This window comes from Phoca vitulina, unplaced genomic scaffold (genome assembly GCF_004348235.1).
Source record: "Phoca vitulina isolate PV1807 unplaced genomic scaffold, GSC_HSeal_1.0 scaffold21, whole genome shotgun sequence".
Classification (NCBI taxonomy): domain Eukaryota; kingdom Metazoa; phylum Chordata; class Mammalia; order Carnivora; family Phocidae; genus Phoca; species Phoca vitulina.
This window is the reverse complement of record NW_022589724.1, coordinates 20,406,606-20,424,357: the sequence shown is the minus strand read 5'-3', so window position 1 is coordinate 20,424,357 and position 17,752 is coordinate 20,406,606.

Sequence of the window (17,752 nt, the reverse complement as noted above, 5' to 3'; positions counted from 1 at the left end):
CTGCAACTCAGGTAATTATAGGAACCATTTCTTGAACACCTCATGCCATGCTCTGGGCTTCCCATGTGCTACGGACTTTCATCCTCCCCTCCCCACCCAGGTAGGTGTTACCATGTACAGTTTTCAGATGAGGAGGCCAAGGCACAGAGATGGTTAAGTAGCTCTCCCAAGTTCACGCAGGTAACAACATACACACCTGAGTCGTTGGCCTCTCTCCTTTGCCCAATGTCCGACGTCATACGTCGCCACCTTTCCTGGCTTGGGAAACTCTACTTGGTTCCACTTTCTCTAAGAACCGAAGCAGGGCGCTCACCCCAAAGAAAGGCTCATACCCTCCCTCTGCCACTCTGTTTTCAGAGGCTGCCCATGGCCACCTGGGGGGTGTGTGGGGAGAAAGGCAAAAACACACGATTCGGCTCTGAGCTCTTTGATTATAAGACCTGGCATACACATGCCCCGGATTTGCCAGGCATATCATTTTCAAGGCCAGCAGCTTCTCTCCGGCAAAGAAAGGTAAACCTCTGAATCTGTGTCTCCCTAGAACTGGAGAATATCAGATAGAGATGGAGGAAATTTTAGAGAACATCTGGTCCAAGTCCTCACTATAGACATGGGGAAACTGAGGCCAACGGAGCACAGGTTTGCCCATACAACCCTCTGATTGCTCCACTTGGTACTGGAGAAGCACGTGAGCACCTGCTGCCCCCAGAAATAATGAAAAATTCTGATGAAGATAAGCAATACTTCTATTGGAGGGCCATGCAAATTCCTAGCCCTTTGCTTCGCAGACATTAACACATGTATTTCACAGCTGGCCAGGATGGATCTTGGCCTGACCTTTAGTCAGGGCCAAGTCGGCCTTGCATGGATGCTAAGAAGTCTCCTTTGCCTTGGTATCTCATTCTCATTTCTTTCTAGACTCCTACTTGTACTCCTGTCCCTGCTGGCTCTAGGCATCAGTAAGGCCTTTTTTGCTCTAGATCCTCACCTCCAGAGTGAATGTCTTCTTGTTCTTGATAATATGGATCCCCTCTCATGGAAAAACTTGGATGTATCCTTTTACCAGAAGACCACCTCCAGACCACTCCCTCGTCCTCCAGGAGTGAGGATGGGGGAAACAAAGGCCACAACTCAGGCTATACAGCAGATAATTTGGAGCTGTTGCTCCCCTTGTGAGAATGCCTCTCCCCACCCACAGGAGTGGCCCTCACTTGGCACCTATGTTTGTACACCCCACCCCACCCCACCCCAAACACGGTTGATAGTAATAGGAGTAGACACCAAAACCAAGCAGGACTATCAGAATTTGGAAATAAAGTTTGGGATATGGCAATTATGGTTAATTAAGTGGGCCTGTGAGGGCTGGCCATCTCTGAAGGCTGAGACCGCCATTTTGAAGTGACCGTCTTCCTCAGAGAAAGCCAACGAGACCCCCATTAAATGGCGTGATGGATGTGGGTAAATCAGTGTGGGGAAACTCAGAGAGGAGAAGGCCAGGTTGGCCAGGGAAGAATTTGGGATCCATGAGGGCTCTTTTGGATGCAGACCTCTCCTGATGCTAGCCTCAGAAAAGTAAGTTATTAGGACAAGCATTTATTGAGCATTGAATGCCTTCTAGCAGGTTCCTGGAAGCAGAGCACAAGATCAGGATTCTGTGCAAGCGATTAATTGAAGAGGTGCTCTTTGGGGATCCTGCAGTATCCCAAGGAGCCCTTAGGGCAGGACGCAGCTGGGCCTCAGAGTCAGCCCGGATGCAGGCCTGAGCATACAGGGTACCTGGAAAGTGCTTTGACTCCATCGCCCGTCTCAGCTCATCTGCTTCCTTGTGCTGCCTCAAATCGGACAAGCATCTCTGCTTTCCACAAAATGGCTTTTACCAGCAGGGAGGTGGAATCTTTGTCTGTGGCCCACAGGCTAACTTGGGTCAGATGCCTACCCTTTATCCAGTGACTCTAGCCAGAGAGGCAGGGTCATACTGCACAAACCTGGCTGCTCCCACTGTAACCTGTAGATGGAGAGAAAGAGGGAGGGAGAGCCAGGCCGACAAGACAGTGTCACTAGGCGAGAGGACTCAGCCGGGCTTGAAAGGGTGGAAAGAGTTAAGATTGGAGGTAAGGAATGGGACAGAATCTTCTGCTGGGGTACAGAATCAGCAAAGGTGTGGAGGTTGGAGGAAGACAAGCCTGGAAGAAGGGGAGGAGTCTGGGTCCCTTCAGTGATGTGCTAGAGCACCAGAGCTGGCTGTTAAATCTCCAGGAATTTTGACAGCTGGTTGTTAAACGCAGCCTGTCCACAGCTACACACAGCTGACCCGCTGACAGAGGCATAATAAGAATTAAAACTCAAATTATAGGGGTGCCTCCTGGTCACCTTATTATGCCAATTTATTAGGTCAATTAAGCCTTATAACCACCTCCAAGTTAGGTATAATCTTCAATTTTTCAAATACATTAAACAGGCTCAGAAAAGATAAGCAACCTGCTTACGTTTCCACAGCTGGGTGAGTAGAACTGGAATCCGAATCCAGGTGTGTCCCCAAAGCCCAGGTTCTTTCTACAGCCAAAGTGAAGAAAGTCAGGGGGAAGGTGAGGCTTCTTCCAGGCCTCCCATTCAGGATCAGGAATTATTTAATTTCGTCTTGATAATGTTAGGGCCTGATGTTGGGCCCTTCCCTGCAATACTTCATAAATGCTTTATGACAACTCACTATTTATTTATATGGAAGGTATCTGGAGTTGTTTAAGAAATGTAGATCTATTTTAAGAAAGATTATAAACTGCTGTGCTTGAGAAATAAGTAATTCATAAAACCCTTTACATACATACACACACCCCGCCCCCAAAAATCTTTGAGGCAGTGCTATTTTTGTATTCTTTTATGTACCCACAGAAGAAGTTCATGTTCTGTGTTTTTTCCTTACTTATTATTTACTTACTGCTTTTCTGAGTACGAGTTATGTGCCAAGCCTTGCACTTAGGGCTAAGGGCATAGAGATGAATCAGCCATAGACTCAACCCTTGCAGGGCCTGTGGCCAAGGACACAGACAATTACAATAGGGTGTTATAAGAACCATAACAGAGGAAGCTCCAGTGGGGTTGGAAGGAGGCTGGGGGACACAGACAGGGTCCAAGAAGACTGCAAATAAGGAGATGAGCCAGGCCTTAAAGGACACCTCCCGGGGCCTCAGCTTCTTCATCTGATAACCATGTCCACCTCCAAGAGTTGTGGAAAAATGGAAATGAAATTATCCATGTCCACCATTTGCTGCATTGAAAGGGCTCTGTAAACAGTAGCTGGTCTCATTAGGGGAACCCCACATTCAAAAGGCACGGAGGTGCTCAAGATGAGTTAGCACGTGCTAGCGTGTCTGGAATACACGGTACATGATCTGAGTTCTAGAAGATGAAACCAAGCAGCAAGAAGACAGCAGCATTCATAGGTGCCTGCTCCAGGCATTCCCTCCTTTGAAACGGATTGAAAATTCCTCAGATTGAAACTATGCTCCCTCCCAGTTTGGAGATGGAGAGATTGAGGCTCAGAGAGGTGAAGTTACTTGTTTACGTTGCACAGCTGAGAAACGGCAGAGGTGGGATGAGAACTGAGATTTCACTCCAAAGCCAGTCTCCCGTGTGGGACTGACAGCGGGCCAGGCTGAAGGGATGGGGCACTGGGAAGCTGTCAGAGGCTCTCACGCAGGAGACTGACACTGTTGGAGCCAGCTCAAGAAGAAGTTTCCACGGAAGGGGACGGGCCCACTGGCCCCACAGCCTGGGCCTGCCAGGGATTTAGCAGAAGAGTTGGCTTTTGTTCTAGATGAATCAGCCCAGCTGTTTCTGAAAGCCCAGCCCCACTCTTCTGGGCTCAGCGGACCAGAAGGCATTCAGCTGTCCCCGCAGGTCACCAGTGGGGTGGGAGGGGGCAGTACTTTGTCCACTGGACTGCACCATTTACAGAGAGTTATATTATCACAACACGGAACAATGGGCTTTTTTTTTTTTTTTTAAATCTTGTGCTGCATCTCCGGCTGCAAGTTGTAGTGGAAACACAGTCAGGACAGCAAAGCATTACCTTCTTTGGAAGGTGGAGAAACTAAAAAAAACAAAATAAAAACCACCCATAAGAGCTGATTGGATTAAGTTCTAGTTGAAGTTTGGTCTGGGTCCTCCACTCTGCTCCTCCTCCTTTCCCTTCTCCCTATTCTGTTTTGCTTCTCTTTTTCTCCTCAGGGCCTGCTCTTCCTCCCTCTCTTCTTCTCCTTTCTTACCACTGCTGCTGCACTAGCAGCCCTTTGCTGGAGTCCAGAGAGCCTTGCCTGGGGAATTCGGACACCTGAGTTCACTCCCTGTCCTGCCTCTTTCTTGCAGAATGATCCAGGGCAAGTCACTCACTCGTCTGGGCCTCCATGATCCCATCTGTAAACTGGGAAGGTAGAAGTAACCACCCCCTAGGAGGGGTTAGACCTGGCTCACAAAACTGGGGATTTTTCAGCCCCTGCTTCTGCTGCACTGGCCCCAAGGAGAGCCAGAGGGCATCTGTCTCCTAAGATCTAGTAAACTGTCCATCACAAAGTTAGACTTTAGGTCAAGTCACTCTAGCTTTTCTTTATCTCACGTCTGCAATTTCTACGAATGCACAGTGCAAATGCAATCATTTCACTTTTTCGTTTTTCAAGTCAAAGCCACAGACTTGAGTAACCCAATGCCTGATTAGCAAGAAGCTCAGTGTTTCCCCAATGGAGTTCTTCTCTCCTCCCGAATGTTCCCAAACCCCAAGGCTGAAGTGCCCCAGCAGGGAAAGGGTCAGCCCACACTCACAGCAAGGAGCAATCTGGAGTTCTGCTTGCTCGCTGGTGCACAGTCTTGCTGTTTTACCCCAACCTCAGACAGATGACCTGGCAGATCCGGGTCCCTGGGCAGGTGCCAGGGGCCTCCGTGAGCTGTCCAGCTGCCTCACCGCTTAGCCTAGACGCACGCTCAAGCTTCTCCCACAGCCATCCTGCAAGGTCCTGGCCGGCCAGAGGCTCCGTATCACAGTTTGTCTGCAGACCCGCCTTTCGAGACTACCAACTTCCCTCTTTTTTTGTCTCCAAATGCCCTACATGTCTCCCTTCAAGGATGAGGGAGCAACCTTCAGGCAGCTAAAGGTGAATTACCCCAAGAGGACTTTTAAGTTCCTCTTTCTCTAGAAGTGAAAAAGGAAAAACAGGTAAATCTTCAGCAAGCAACTTATGACACCTCTTTTAAAGTATACAACGGAATCATGGCATAAATACAATTGGTTTGGTTTTGTGGAACCCATGAAAAGCTACAGGAATCTTATGTGCCAAGGACCATGGCTTGGTAAGCTTTACATTTTATCACCATCCAGACAAATACCCAGCTTCTTTAGCCTGGCAGTGGCGGCCACACATGGTCTGGCCTTACTTTGTCTCTCCAGCTTCATCTCGTCCCCTCCCACCTCTGTCACCTAATCACCTGCTGATCTCCCAGCGAGTGGATCCTACTTTCTGTCACCTCGACACCTCCAGGCCTTTGTATCCCAGTTCTTTCTTGGGATTGCCCATCTCAACATTCCCCCCCGTTTAATTCTTCCCTACATGTGCAGACTCAATTTGGGGGGCACCTCCTTGGCAAAGCCTTCCCTGACTGCTCTGGGCCATATCGTATTAGCTGACCCTCCCTGCTCCCACAGTCCCCTGTGATGTGTCCATCAGAGACTGGAAAAATCTGTCCTGCTATTCTACATCCCAGAACACTGTTTAATCTCCTTATAAATGATGGTTATTTTTAATGGTGTAATTACCAGTTTGTTTACTGTCTCCCCCACTAGACAGTGAGCTCCTTGAGGAGAGGGCCAGATAGCTCATTCTCTTCTTGCCTATGAAAGTGCCCAGGACAGCAACCTGGGCAGAGAGACCCTCAACACACACTTACTGGATTGAAGTGAAATGGCACTTACCACACTGTGTTAGAATCATCTGTTTATATTTCTAGCTCTACCAGCTAACCCCTCATGGGCAGGGACCAAGTCTTGTTGGCCATTTGCTCTTCGTGCCCAGCATAGAACTTGGCACATGACAGGTTAGTAAATGTGGAATGAATGAGTGAGTGAAATGAGTTAAAAAGACTAACATGAAGGCAGGATGAACAAATGATCAAATAAAGGAATTCCAAATAACCTTTCTGAAACAACCAATTGATAGCTGTTACTTTCACTGTTTGAAATAAATATAAGGCTCCTCTCTTGACTCTGTTCACTGGTACTGTTGGAAAAAAAATCATAATGGAGTCGGTCAAGGCTAACCTTTAAAAAAACAATCACCACAGAAATCCAATGACTGGAGTAGCCTCTTAATGAATAGGCAAGACATTGATATCAATTTACATTAATTAGTAAGGCTAAGATACCCTCTTAAAATATCTGCTTCCTTAACCCTCTAGATTTGTATCAAATATCACCCCTTAGTTTTTCCAAGTTTCATATTTAAAAAAAAATTTTTATTCCCTGTGTAACAACACTAATGTGTGTGTGTGTGTGTGAGAGAGAGAGAGAGAGAGAGAGAAAAGGGGAAACTACTATTTCTTCTCTACTGTTCACACGGAACTTCACTTCTGAAACCCAGTGTGAGGGGTTTTCCCCACACTGACCAATTCTGTTGGATGTCCTACAATTCAGTTTAGTTCTGACGCTGTCTATCTGGAGATAGGATCAGAGCCCACCCACAGGTTAGGGTGTGGTTCCACAAAACTGTCCTTACCCCACTTTGGATGCCAATTGCAAGCGTAGGCCTCCAGGCAATAAACCAAAGGTTCCTACCACCCCCTTCTCAGGTTCGATAACTTACCAGAAAGGCTCACAGAACTCAGGAAAACGGTTGACTTACTAGGTTGCCAGTTTATTATAAAGGATACAACTCAGGAGCAGCCAGATAAAGGCATGCATAGAGCCAGGTGTGGAGGAAGGAGCAAGGAGCATCCATGCCCTCCAGAGGCACAAACCTCTCAGCACCTCTGCATATTCAGCAAACTGTAAGCACCCCGAACCCCACAGTGCAGGGATTTTTATGGAGGCTTTATCATGTGGGCACGATGAATTATTAACTCAGTCTCTAGTCCTTCTCCCCCCCTTCAGGGGCTGGTGGAATGGGGCTGAAAGTTCCAAGTTTCTACTCATGGCTTGGTCTTTCTGGTGACCAGCCCCCACCTGAAGCTCTCCAGGAGCCCACCAAGAATCTCCTTATTAGAACAATAGATGCTCCTATTGACTGGGAAATTCCAAGGGATTTAGGAGCCCTGTGTCAGAAACTAGGGTCAAAGAACAAATATTAGAACAAAAGATGTTCTTAGCACTTAGCACCTTTATCACTTAGGAAATTACAAAGGTTTTCAGATCTCTGGCCAGAAGCCAGGAACAAAGACCAAAATTTATATTACTTATTATGTCCCAATATCACAGTGTTTGTTCCATAATATATGTATATTTAAATGCTCATAGTATTAAAAATACAGTAACTACTTAAAATGTCTTCAATATAGTCTTTAGTTTTGGGGCGCCTGGGTGGCTCAGTCGGTGAAGTGGCCAGCTCATGATTTCAGCTCAGGTCATGATCTCAGGGTGGTGGGATCAGGCTCTGTGCTCAGCACAGAGTCTGCTTGTCCCTCTCTCTCCCCTTCCCGCCCCCACCCCCGGCTCAGTTGGTTAAGCATCTGCCTTGGGCTCAGGTCGAGATCCCGGGGTCCTGGAATTGAGCCCTGTGTAGGGCTCCTTGCTCAACAGGGAGCCTGCTTCTCTCTTTCCCTCTGTCCCTCCCCTCGACTTGTTCTCTTTCTCTCCCTCCAAGCCAATTTCCACATGGCCCCAGAGGACTTTCCTAGGAAGACATATCCAGCACTGCATAGGAAAACAGAGTCTCGGGGCGCCTGGGTGGCTCAGTCGGTTAAGCGTCTGCCTTCGGCTCAGGTCATGATCCCAGGGTCCTGGGATCGAGCCCTGCATCAGGCTCCCTGCTTGGCAGGAAGCCTGCTTCTCCCTCTCCCACTCCCCCTGCTTGTGTTCCCTCTCTCGCTGTGTCTCTCTCTGTCAAATAAATAAATAAAATCTTAAAAAAAAAAAAAAAAGAAAAGAAAACAGAGTCTCTTACTGGCTAGTGAGACTGTAAATTGGCACAAGCCCACAAATGGGCGATTGGAATATTTATCATTCTCTTTGAGCCAATGGTTCTACCTCCAGGAATTTCTTTTAACAGGTGTGCTCCAAAAATGTGCAAAATGGCGTTATGGACAAGGTTATCAGGGCAGTGTTGCCTATAGCAGCAAAAATATGGGAAATCAGCTACATGTCCATCAGTTGAGGATTATTTAAGTAAATTATGTAATATGCATTCACCGGAATATCATTCCCAAACTATATCTTTAAGTGAAAAAAAAAAAACAAGGTACAAGTCAACATGTATGGAACGCCAGCATGTGTGTGAAGAATAATAAGGAAGAGAAGGAACAGATGTATGTGTTTGCTTGCACTTGTATAAAATACTTTGTAAGTATACATAAGAAACTGGTGACGTGGGTCAACTCCGGGGAGAGTTCTGGTGGCTGATAGATGGGGCAGAGAGGAGATTTTTCTGCATATACCCTTTGTTGCCTTTGAATTTTTAAACCATGTAAATGTATCATCTATTCAAAATAATAACAATAATAGAAAGAAAACACAGGTTGTGAGACACAAAAATATTGCTATATGTGCTTGTTACTAAAGAGATAGTAGAAGAATTCACCTCCTGCAGAAAATTGCTTTCAATGTTGGGGGAAAAGCCTTCTAAGGGCCTTCTGGTTGTGCAAAGCCAAAGCCCAGTCTGGAGGGGAAAGGTTAAAACCGTCAGATAGTAAAGGATGACCTCTTCACCTGAAGTTCTGGTTCAAAGCAATTTTTTTTTTTTTAAGATTTTATTTATTTATTTGACAGAGAGCGATAGCGAGAGCAGGAACACTAGCAGGGGGAGTGGGAGAGGGAGAAGCAGGCTCCCCACTGAGCAGGGAGACCAATGCGGGGCTCGATCCCAGGACCCTGGGATCATGACCTGAGCCGAAGGCAGACGCTTAACGACTGAGCCACGCAGGCACCTCTTGAAGCAATTCTTGACCCAAGAAAACTGGAGTTTGGGGCACTGGGAGCTGGGGGAGAGAAAAGGAAAGAAAAAGGTCTAAATAAGAATAAGAAATAAGACCAGACCCTCCAGGGCTGAGATGGCTCCCTGTAATGGTGTAAAGTTGAAAGCCTTTATTTAGGGCTAGTGACTCTTGTTTTAGGGGGAGCCAAATCCTGCTCTTGTGTGAGTGTCAGGATGTGAAAGCTCAGACTGGTTTAAAACCAAGACAGCATGTAGCTGACTCCCTTTGTCTACAACTATTTTCTTTCACCTATTATGCAGCTTCTATGTTGAGTCCTCCCGAACCTTAAGAAGAGGGAAATCTTTTTCTTTTTTGGTCTGTTTGTATGAATTGCTGATGATCCAGGCTCTAGATTTAATAGATCATCAAGTCTTCTGTTAAAGAACTAGAGAACAGGAACTGGGATAGGGAAAGAAGGAAGTACTGTGGAGGAGACCAAAGGGAGAAAGAAAGATTTCTTCTCAAAACTAGGAGATCAGAGGATTGGAGGAGGGGAAGAAAGTGATGGGGGAGTTTGCCACAAGTTCCCCACCGGCCTGGTTGCGATCTGGGCCAGTTTACCAAAAAGGAGGAAGATCCGAAGCTCAGTTGAGGCAGGTGAATGGAACTAGCAAAGAAGGCTTCAAGGGACGTTGTTCGAACATCAAGGAGCAGGGCGAGAATGGAGGCCTTGTCACAGATCACTCAGCTATGACCAGAGAGAGAACCTCCTGTTGCCCACACCAACCTAACCTACACACATTGTTCCCGTGTGGGCAGCCACTGAATGGATCACGCCATTAGCATCAGTAACTCACTGGATGCTTGCCCACTCATACCATATGATTTCAGCATGAACCTGCTCCCTTACTCCAGGTGACAGATACCTACATCATGCCCCAGGACAAAATCTATAAGCCCAAAGCAAGGAATGAGACCCTGGACTCAGTGATGGGGTAATAAGAAAGCTCTGGTCATCTGTACTCAGTGGTGGAAGGAGAATAAGAAAAGTGGGAGCTGAACTGAACGAGCTCAAACCCTCCTGAGATGGGACAGTGGGTAATGACACTGTGGGTTGCGCATGGATGGGGTGATCTGGATAGCAGGGTCTGGCAGATCTGATAATGCCACTCACTAGCCTATAACCTTTTAAGGGCTACTCTCTCCCTCTAGGGTAAATTCCAAATTTCTCAGCCTGGTGTATCAGGATAGGCTAACTTCTGCTGCAGTAACAAATGAACCCCCAAATCCTAATGGCTTCACACAACAAAAGTTTATTTCTTGGTCATGGTACATATCCCGTGAATGTGCTCCACATAGTCATTCAAGAACCTAGACTGATTGAGAAGCCACCATCCTGGACCGCATCACTTGCAACATGTGGCCTCCCCAGTTACTGTGGCAAGGCAGGAAGGCTAAGGGAGAACTTGCTTTTAAAAAATTTTTTTAAAGATATTATTTATTTATTTGACAGAGAGCACAAGTAGGCAGAGCGGCAGGCAGAGGGAGAGGGAGAAGCAGGCTCCCTGCTGAGCAGGGAGCCCAATGTGGGGCTCAATCCCAGGACCCTGGGATTATGACCCAAGCTGAAGGCAGCCACTTAACCAACTGAGCCACCCAGGCACCCCAGAACTTGCTTTTTAAAAAATACTTTAGCTCAGAACTGCCATGTGTGACTTCCATTTATAGCCCACTGTTGAACCTAGTCATGTGGTTCCCTCCAAGTGCAAGAAGACAGGGAGATGTTGGGGCGCCTGGGTGGCTCAGTCAGTTAAGCATCTGCCTTCGGCTCAGGTCATGATCCCAGGGTCCTGGGATCGAGCCCGCCTTGGGCTCCCTGCTCAGCAGGGAGCCTGCTTCTCCCTCTCCCTCTGCCTGCCACTCCCTGGGCTTGTGCTCTCTCTCTCTCTCTCTGTCAAATAAATAAATAATGGAAAAAAAAGAAGACAGGGAGATGTGGGGAGGAAATGAATATGTGGTGAGTGATAAATATCTCTGTCATACATAGCATTCAAGACCCTTTGTGATCTATTCTCAGGACCCCCTCCAGGTTCATTTCCTGCCACTATCTCTCTTCCCAACTCATAATCCACCTGTGGTCACAGAAATTTTCTCTTATTTCCCCAGGCATGTCTTTGACCATGCACCCCCATACCGTTGCTTATTATGCTGGTTCCTGAACATAAAATGCCCCTTTCCTACCTTCCCCATCTGTCAACATTCTACTTCTCCTTTTCAGCCCAGTTCAAATGCTACCTTCTCCATTCCTGATCCCTCAGGAATACAGTTAATTGACCCTTTTCAGTTCTGCCATATCTATTTTTATATACTTCCCTTAGCACTTAGGGTCTGTGGGACTGACTTCCTGGCATGTTTCACAGTGCCTGGTACATTATGGGTGCTAGAAAAATATTGGTTAAATAAATGCTTTGTGTTTAGAATTTTTCAGACAACAATTTAATTGTATGTTTTTCTCCACACCCATCCACCCACTCACAATAGGTTGTGAACTCTGGTTGATACAGACTAAACTTAACTTTCTTATATATTTTTTAAAGATTTTATTTATTTCAGAGAGAGAGAGAGAGCACTAGAGAGAGAGAGCAAGCACGAGTGGCGCCCCACAGACTAAACTTAATTTATCTCCACTCCCCCATTACCTTCCAACACTGGGAAAATTTTCAGCAAATGTTTTGGAGAGAATTGACCAATTTGTCCTATACTTAATTTTGAATAATGAATTAAAAAATAATTGCAAATAGGTGTTTTAAAAATTAGCATCTACTATGTGTATGTTATCCTTCAAATAAAAAGTTTAGTCTAAAAACAAACAGCAGGGGTGCCTGGGTGGCTCAGTCGGTTGAGGGTCTGACTCTTGGTTTCGGCTCAGGTCATGAAGGATCTCATGGTTGTGGGATTGAGCCCTGAGTCAGGCTCTGAGCTCAGTGTGGAGTAGGCTTCAGATTCTTTCTCCCCCACCCTCCCCCTCTGCCCCTTCCCGTGATCTCTCTCTCTCTCTAAAAGAAATAAATAAAATCTTTAAAAAATAAAAAACAACAGTGATGAGCAAAAAAAAGGAAATACTTAGAGAGTAAATTGCACAAAAGCAAAGACACTTCCAGAAGTTTCAGTCACTGTAATAGCATCTGTAGACAAAAGTCCTGAAATTCCTTTGGGGACAGTAACATTGCCTGGAGCTAGCTAAAGCAAAAGGGAACCCAAGGGTAGAAACATGCTGGCCTCAGGATCAGGTGGAATTAGGTACCTTAGTGCTGGGGGACCACACACAGCCCTCTTTACTTCTTTTGTCTCTGCTTCTCTTTGAGCATATACTTCATTATTCTCACTCCCTAAAAATCAGCTTTTTCTCCTTCTCAGAAAACAGCCACTTGAATCATCAACCAACAGCTAGCTACCTAGTTGCCAACTCCTTTCCAGAACGCAGCTGCTAGCTTCTTTGGCCCAATTTCAAGACCCTGGAGAAGGGGTCTGATTGGCCCAGCATGATCACGTGCCCACCTGGCTCAATAGCGCAGGTGACCAGGGTGGAAAGTTCCCCGGCATTTCCCGGGCTATTTCTCACCCTGACCTTCACGGAGGAACCGGGCACCAGAAGACAGGGCTTGGGAAGAAAAACCCACTGCTGCCTGCCTAAAACCAGGAAAAGGGAGAAGCATTCTTGAGAAATTTGCTTCCCAGAGAGATAACATCATAAATATAAATATATAGTCTGAAAAGAACAAATGATAAGGACACATGATTTCGGAAGGAACTAAAATGGCAGGAATCACAGACCTGTACCTCTGAAACAAATAATACATTATATGTTAAAAAAAAAAAAAAGAAGAAGAAGAAGATGGCAGGAAGGGAAGAATGAAGGGAGGGAATCAGAGGGGGAGACGAACCATGAGAGACTATGGACTCTGAGAAACAAACTGAGGGTGTTAGAGGGGAGGGGGGTGGGGGGATGGGTTAGCCTGGTGATGGGTATTAAAGAGGGCACGTATTGCATGGAGCACTGGGTGTTATACGCAAACAATGAATCATGGAACATTACATCAAAAACTAATGATGTAATGTATGGTGATTAACATAACATAATAAAAAAAATAAAAAAAATAAAATGGCAGGAACCACTTATAGTTACTGTATTTCCCAAATCTCTTGTGAACTAGCTCTCCCGCCCCCAGCTCCGTTGCCTCAGATCTTACCTTATCATCTTTGGTCTGAACTGTTGCAACAGCTTCTTAACTATTCTCAGCACCTCCAGTCTCACTTCATCCTGATCATCCACCAGACCAATGCTGCCAAATGATCTTTCTTTAAATGACGTGTGATCCTGTCATTTCCCTGCTTAAAACCCTTTGGTGACCCCCATCACCTTCCAAACCTCCTAGCACAGCCTTCAAGGCCCTCCTTGGTCTAGCTCTAGCTTCACCTGCTCTCCTTCCCTAGACACCAGGACTCCTCCCACCAGCTCAGTGCTTTCCTACCTTCTCAAACATTTACTCTCTCTGTTCCCTCTGCCCAAGGTGCCCTTCCCATCTCCATTACTTCTGCCTGCTGATGCTACTTACCATTAATGTCCAGTTAAATGTCTTCCCTCCCTCTGTGATGACTCCACATTGTGTCTGTTTTTAGCTCTGGAGACATCTGTCTCCTCCACTCTGTTCTCTCAAAGTACTAACCATGTCTCATTTATCTTCAAATCCCCAGTTCCAAGCCTAGGGCCTGAGTCATAGTAGGAATCAACACATGCTTATAGAAAGATGTAAGGAGAGAGGGAGGGAGAAGGGAAGAGAGGGGCTGGAGGAAGGGAGGGGGGAAGGAAGGATGGATGGAAGGAAAGGAGGGAGGAAGGAGAGAAGGATGAAGGAAGGATTAAGGAAAGACCAAGGACCTTGTTTTCTCCTCTATCAACCAACTTGGACAGGTTATGGCACTTCTCTGAGACTCCATTTCCTCCTTTATAAAATAACATCTATCCTACCTAACTCATGGGCTTACTGGAAATCAAAGAAAAGAATGTGGAAGCACTTTAGTTCTATGCAAACATTCATTATTATTAATTGGCTGTTGTATAGTATTTATTCTCCTAACTACCTAAAGACTGCAGTCTTAGTGGACCACCTTTGTTGGTCAGGGTTCCCTTGCAGGGGTAGGAGTCAGGGGGCAGTGAGGTAGATTTGGTTTGTGTTTTATCAGTGACTCATTGCCAGAATTTTGTGAATCAAGTGGTGCTGACATTGTGATTCGTTAGGATCACAATGTAACAAGTGAGTTAATTTGACAACATTATTCTATTTGGGATCCCTTTTGTACTTATTAAATCTTGGGTCCTGATTTTATTGAAAAACAAGGAATATCCACAACCACTGACCATTACTAATGATTTAACTCAAATCAAAAAATCTCTACTTACTTCTCACTCAAGGTTCTGGATCAGTTTAATTGGAAAGTGGCTTGAGCTAGATGCTGCAATGGGAGATGAGGAAAAACTGCTTCAGTTTGCAACTACTTATCGATGGGAATCAGGATTTTCTCAATACTGTGCAACGAGAATAGAAGGCAGGAGGAAATCAGAAGCTGCACAGATGGAAGGCTCCAGCTGTCATGCTACAGTTGTCTGGTAGACCAGGTGGGGCCTGTTTAGGCCCGATGGTGTGGTAGGAAATAGAACAATGTGGGACAAATGTTGGATGGTGGTGCGGCAAGGGTTCTCTTAGGTGGGACTAAATGGGTACCTGAGTGCTGGCACAGCTGCCCCCGCCCCCACTCAGGGTCATGGCCTGAGCACCTCTGGCCTGGCTGGTTCCTAACTCCTTGGGGACTATACTGACCACTGAACTTGAGCTTGCCTCTGTGAGGACCCAGGAGCAGCAGAGAGCCAAGTCTCCTCGCTTGTATCCTTGTCCTATGCTTGTCTTCTGCATTGCTCCTTTACTTTAGTCAACCAAAGGAAAGCCTGTCCAAGTCATCATGCTTACCGATCTCTGTACTCACTCTAAACCTCATGATCTGGCCTGACTCAACTAGGTATCTTTCGTCTGTCTGCCCAGTTGCTTCCCACCCCCGCATCTCTGGGAATTGTTCTTGCCACCCCCTCCATTCACACAAACACTACAGAAACCACAGGATCGGCCATTTTGCACACACCTTGGACCCTGGCCATGACTGACCTTGAATTAGGCCTGTCCTCTTGGATAGGACAAGCTCAGCTTCTGGATCAGTCAATGCCTTCCTCCAGAATTTTTGGAACAGGGTCCGGGGGGAGGGGGGAGAATCAGCCTCTATCTGGATAACTGAACTTGGATGTATAAAACCAGGAACTACAAATGTGCATATGTTCTATGGTGTTGACTGGAAAGTGAAGAAAGCTGGTCTGCAATGAGATAGAGCAGTGAGATTCGAGATGGAGAAAGAATACTGCCAGACTTTACATTTTGAACTATGTTTCTCAGTGGCATTTCTGTACTAGAATTCCATGAGATTGCCCTGAATGCCCAAAATAAATCTCCAAATCTTGCCTAAGCTAAGCCAAGGTTTCTGTTAGTTGCAGACAAAGAAGTCTCATGTATATACATTGAGAAATTCCAATTTCAGTTTTTATCCATCAAAAACTACTTCATTTTCTCACTAACTAGCTTTATAATTAGCCAGTTTAACAAATTTGAATTTATGCAAATGAAATATCTATCAATTTGGATGCTTCTGACTTCAGGCTTGCATGCTTATGGTCACAAGGTGGCCCTTTTTCAGTATGAAAAAAATTTTTTAAACCACTTAAAAATAGAAAGAGTAGTATAATGACTCCAACCTATTCATCACCCAGCTCTCACAGCTATCACTACACAGTCACCCTGAATCATCTACACATTCACATGCCTTTCCCCTCCCCTCAGATTACCTTGAGGCAAGTCCTAGACATGGCATTATTTCTTCTGTAAATATTTCAGCATATATCTCTAAAAGATACAAATTCTTTTTTAAAACGTAGTCTCCACAATATCATGATCACAGCTGAAAATATTGACAATCATTTCCTAGTGCCATCAAATCTGCAAAAGGGTCCCCTTTCCCTGATTGTCTTAAAAGTGTGTTATTTTGCTAATTTATATTCATTTTAGTGATTATAGCAAGGAAATATATATTATTTTCTAAAGATAAAAGGTATAACATATTCATACTGATAGTTCCAAGTGAAATGGAGAACTATGGTTTTCACTGAACCTCACCAATCCTAATCTGTATTTCTATGTCAAGTATCTCAGTTCTCAAGGACACCAACATAACTACTTATTTTTAATCCCATAACATGTATGTCTTTCCATCTTTGGATATATACCTTTAGGGATACAGAGTGAAATGATAGTGATTTAAAGTCACTCAAAGTCATTCTGTGTGGTTATGTCATCCACTGAATGCACAAGTAGGATCACTTTTATTTCATTTTACTTTCGATTTCTAAGGATTTTTTTAATTTAATTTTGTTGTAATTATATAAAATACTTACATGGCTCCCAAGTTAGATCTACAAAACAAGATATATTTATTTTAAAGTCTGGATTCTACTTTATCCTTTCCTCTCTAATCACTCTCTCTGCTATAGTAGTGTTGTATTAAATTTTTATAGCTTCTTCTTTTATTTGTAGTTAAATGATTACATACTCTATACATGATTTTCTTACATTTCTCTTTTTACTTAAAAATATATCCTGGACATCACACGATAGTCATAGAGAATTTTCTTATTCCTTGGTACAGCTCCACAATACTCCATTTGGGGGATTGTACCATAGTTTATTCAACTAGTCTTCTTTTCTTTCTTTTTTTTTTAAGATTTTTTTTTAATTCTTAAGTAATCTCTACACCCAACATGGGGCTCAGACTAACAACCCTGACATCAAGAGTCGCATGTTCCTCCAACTGAGCCAGCTGGGTGCCCTCAATTAGTCTTCTATTGATGGGCATTTGGGTTGTTTCCAGTCTCTTGCAATTACAAACAGAGCTGCATGGATAGCCTTGTATGAACACCTTTTTGCATTTTTGCCAGGGCATCTCTGTGATAGATTTCTAAAAGTGGGATTGCTATATCACTGCACACCTGTCAGAATGACTAAAATTAAGAGAGAAAAAATGCAATACTAAATACTGATGAGGATGTGAAGCAACTGGAACTTTCCTACATTACTAATAGGGAGTACAAAATGCTACAGCCACTTTGAAAAACAGTTTGGCAGTCCCTTATGAAGTTTAATATATATATAATATGACCTAGCAATTCCCTTCTTATATATTTACTCGAGAGAAATGAAAACTTACATTCACACAAAACTTGTCAGTACCTGAACATTTATAGAGGCTTTATTCATAATTGCCAAAGACTGGAAACAACTCAAGTGTCTTTCACCTGATGGGTAAATTGGGATACATCTCAACATTCAAATGCCACCCAGCAATAAAAGGAACAGACTACTGGTACACCACAACGTTGATGAATTTCAAATGCATTATTTTAAGAGAAAGAAGCCAGATTTAAAAAGCTACAAATTCCATGATTCCATTTATATGACATTCTCTAAAAGGCAATACTAGAGGGACAGAG